Source organism: Trematomus bernacchii, unplaced genomic scaffold, assembly GCF_902827165.1.
Source record: "Trematomus bernacchii unplaced genomic scaffold, fTreBer1.1, whole genome shotgun sequence".
In the NCBI taxonomy this organism is placed as follows: Eukaryota; Metazoa; Chordata; class Actinopteri; order Perciformes; family Nototheniidae; genus Trematomus; species Trematomus bernacchii.
The window spans coordinates 1,943,289-1,948,054 of record NW_022987662.1 but is presented as its reverse complement, the minus strand read 5'-3'; positions in this window follow the sequence as shown (position 1 = coordinate 1,948,054).

Genomic DNA, 4,766 nt, shown 5'->3' with positions numbered 1-4,766 from the left:
CAAAAAGGGCTGGTACTTCATTTATTAATAATATGTAGAAAAGGAAGAAATTCCCCCACCTTATAGGTTTCTGAAATATATGCAAATACACTTCTGTTTTTAGAAAAACGATCACATACTTAAACAGATACACATCTCATTATTTACACATTGCAATAGTAAATGACCAAGTCTTCTTGGTTTACCTGCAAAGTTTGGAAGTCGCACAACAATTGTTGACAGAATGTAGTAAGTTAATTTGACCTTTAGTTACCTGACTAACATGGCGGTTTGTTGACTACAAAATAAGATAAGAGTTATAACTTATTAGAGTAATAACACCTTGAACATGTTTGAGGGAAAACCATAAATGAAATCAAACATGTTTTATAACAACAAAAATAATCTAGTTTCCATAATCTCACATACTGTTGATGTATTTTCATTTAATTATTATGGGCTTTTTGAGCCTGAAATACAGCTGACAATCAAATGCAAACATTTTTCTACTTTTACCCATAAATCCTTCTGTTTTGGGGGGCATTTATTTTCACTGGTAAGGTGTTCTCTCTACTAAATCTAAAATCAGTTTAAGGCGTAAAATTCACGATTATTTGTTGCTGCTTATCTCAATGCATTGGTTTTATCAGCAAAACTAACTAAAGTCAAGAAAGTTTAAATCACACAAATATCTAAATAATGATTCCCACTCAAGCTGTGTTGGAATATATGCAGAACCCTTAAGCCATATTAACTTCCCCCCTAATGTAGCTTCATGTCTTTCTCGTCCGTTGGAGATCATTACTTGATGTAGGATTGGCGTTTGCTGGAACTGCTTGAATTCTTTTGTATGTGGTGATTTTCTTCGGAAAAAGAAAGATGAGTTATTGATTGTAACATTAATTTACAATCTCTCAAAGGATCCCCAAATAAATCAGATTCCCTTTGTGTTTTCCTTATTAGTCTTTGAATTTGGATTTAAAAATTCAGACACGTAAAACTACTTAACCCTCCTGTTGTCTTCGGGTCAAATCTGACTGATTTACTACTTTCATCAATCATAACTTTTTTGTTTCACATTCGATTGCATTAAGGCTTTATGATATCCTTCACAGTAGACATTTGAACATATGAAATTGCTGATCACCACTTTCATTGCATTTTGGATGATTTAGTCAACTTTGTAACACCCATGGTGTTCCAGGTCAAAAATGACCGCCATAAAGAAAAGGAATTGGTAACCATCCGGATCAGATAAAACACACACACACACACACACACACACACACACACACACACACACATACTCTAGATGTGTTCCCCCCCTTATGTGCCCATCCCCCCACATGGATCACACCTGGCACACGCAACAATATATGTTCAGTGTCTATTCTTTGTATATTTACTGCAGTTTTTCATGTATACCAGTAGTCTGATACAATATTTACAGTTTGAAAGGGTGTTCAATGACATTTGGTGATGATTAATGGTTTTTGTGTTAATGTAATAGCAGTTAAAACAGGACCGGTCAAATTTGACCGCGAACACCAAAGTAAGGGGGGTAAACGAAGACAATAGGAGGGTTAAATAAGTTCAAACGTTTTTGGAAAGCACTTCAATTAAATGACTCCTGGACAACTTGTTTATCCGTGTAGTAAATAAGTACCTTATATACATTATATTATTTTTTTTAGCTTTAGTAAAATATATTTATTTGGCACCTTATTCTCATGAGACACCTTTCCCTTCTTATCTCCTCTACATGTGATTCTTTCTTTAGTCTTAAGTTGAATATGTTCCAATCTTGATGGAGAAATTCACTTAAAGATTCCCAATGGTGCTCACAATTTTCCGTCATCTTGTCTTTTCTTCTAGTACGAGATAAACCCATGAAAGATAATAACATTGTCACTTTCTGTCTTGAAATGACTCATTAGATAATGATCTGTGACCCACATTTTAAAAGGGTTTTCCATAATCGTTCCAGCATAAATATCACTCTGTAAATGAAAATCTCAGTTTGCTGAAATGAGGCCAACTGCTTCTGATTTGGCTTAATGTAAAATGTGACAAACAAAGCCATTTAAACTGTTAAGGCCAGTCTGTAACTTTATGTGCCTGTCAAATGTGAAGATGTGACTTCTCTCACGGCTGAAATTGTTTTTGTTTTGAGGAAAGTCAAAGCAAGAACAGAAAGGCTTGTCTTTGCCTTTTCTGTAGGCATGTTACTAATGGCAGCATCAGCCAGAAAGCCAACACCAGTACTAGTTCCTCCACAACTTTCCTCCAGCTATTGTCAAAAGGTTAAGTGAACATCACCAAGGAAATCCACAAAAATAAATAGCAGCCGCAAGTATGAGGGATCAAGTCCTACCCCTTTTTAATAACGACTTCAGCAAAGATTTTGGTTTCCAAAAGAAAGACAAGCAGCGCTGCGGTGCTTCAGGTTCAGCTGGTTCAGCCTGCTACTATATATAGGCAGATAAATATACAATGGAAATCTTAATTTATACAAGGCCTGTATTATATTTTGTTCTGCTTGTGTAGTAAAAACTCACAAGTTGATCTGTTATCAGACCTGCAGTCTATTTTATACTCAACTATTTTTTATTAGTTTTATAAGCTATTTAGATGTGACAGGCTATGTTTTTATAATGTCATTAGGTTTAAAAAGTTGTGTGTTTTTCTGCTTAAAATGTTAACATCTAAGTTTAAAGCCAAGCTGCACCCTCATAGTGTTGACTTTATTCTAATGGGAGCCATGATAAAGTCGGTAACACTGGTGATGGGCAGTGTTTTTGGAGACTTCAAGAAAAAGTTCCACCTTTTAGAAAATATGCTTATTCGCTGAGAAGTAGATGAGAAAATGTTACAGCTAGCTAACTTAACTTAAACACTGGAAATAGCTAGCCTTGATACATCAAAAGTAACCACTTTTACCAGACTTTTAAAGTCCAAAACATTTCAAGGACTATTTTCTTCTGTAAATCTGCTGGCAAACAAATCAACAAACCGATCTTTGGCAGAGTTCATTTGTTAGCTTTAGCTTTGGCTAACTGTTTCCCCCTTGTTCCAGTCTTTGTGCTTAACTAAGATAACTGGCTACTTTTTAAATCTTTATTTGTAGAGCCATGAGAGTGGTGTCAATCTTTTAATCGAACAGTAATCATGAACTGAAAGTGAGCTGCTGACTCACTTAGATTAGCATAAAGCTGGAACCAGCTAGCCTAGCTCCGTCATATAGTAAGAAAATCTGCCTATCAACAATTCTTTAACTTTATAAATAACAAAAAAATTACTGTTTCCATAAGTGAAAAGTTACTACAAAAAGTAAAACAAGTACAAACTCTAGTTTTTCTGTAATTCCACTAACATACAAAACTGCAAAACGGCAGAAACCCTCTTTGGAGGAGGCAAATAGTTAGCGTTAGCTTTTAGCTTTGGCTAACTTTTCCCCCCTCTTTTCAGTTTCTGTGCTAAGCTAAGCTAACTAGCCTTTGCTGTAGCTTTATATTTACTTCTACAGCCATGAGAGTGGTATTACTCTTCTCATCTAACTCTTGGCAAGACAGCAAATAAGCATGTTTTGAGAAATGGTGAATTATTTATATTTCCCCCACCATGACAAGTGTTACCTTCACCTCTTAGGCAAAAGTAAAAGCACTTTTGACAGACCAGAGTGAGGTTGCAGACTGTGCCACTGGTAAGCCATATGCTTCTTCTATTACATACAAATAAACGTAATATATGAGGTAAGTAAATGGTTGTATAATTCATTCTTGCCTATGCTGGATATTATCCATTAGCCCAGCATTGGATATTTCTACCTCCATCACTCAGGCACATAACGAAAATACTTTGTGTTCGTTCGCTTGCTTCTTACGGCGCCGACATATCAAATTCTCAGCAACATGTCAGTGATGTCAACACTCAGCTGTTCTCTGTGACAGAAAACTTAATTCATCGGTATCAGATTTTTTATAGATGTACCCCCATGGCTATGCTGTAGTTGCTTCTTCAACTGTGATCGTTTGTTTCATTTGTTTTTCTTATGTTAATGGTTTGTGTACTGTTTGACAATTTCTTACTGTATTTTTAATGATCATGAGCTGAGCAACAGTCAATCATCAACATGCTTTTAAAGGTGCTATGTGTAGTATTCTCTTATTACTGTTAAATTATTAGCTTGGACGATGGATGTTGCAGTTTAAAATGACCTCTGGTGATTTACTAAACATTCCTTTGTTTGATTAAAAGGCACTTTTGATTTCATATGAAGTTTTAGCTTCTTTAATGGCGGACTGGTAGCTAAATATTCAGAAGCAACAGGGTAAAAGTAATCACATTTGCTGCCCTTAAGCTGTTATAATTGACTATAACGTGTAGCACATGTTATTCTGTTAGGTAGTGTAATATTCAGGGAAAATCCTACACATAATACCTTTTAAGTGAAGGAAGTATTTAGATTTTTCTCATGGTAAAGACGTAAAAAAATGTGTCCAATTGTGATTTTATTTTTTATTTTTGGATGTCTTTCACTGATTTTGTGTTTTTGAAGAAAATATTTTCTGAAAAAGAAGTACAAACATGGAAGTTATACAAATGTATCATGTATTTTATGCTTTATTAAGAGTGTATACTCATTGTGGGCAGTGTTTTCAGTAAAGTTTCAATTTTGTTAATTTATTACCTAAATGTTGAAATATTAAAAACTTTTAAACATGACACTTGGTACAAACATACAGTATATATATTTAAATATGATACTTTGCATGTGCACTAACTGT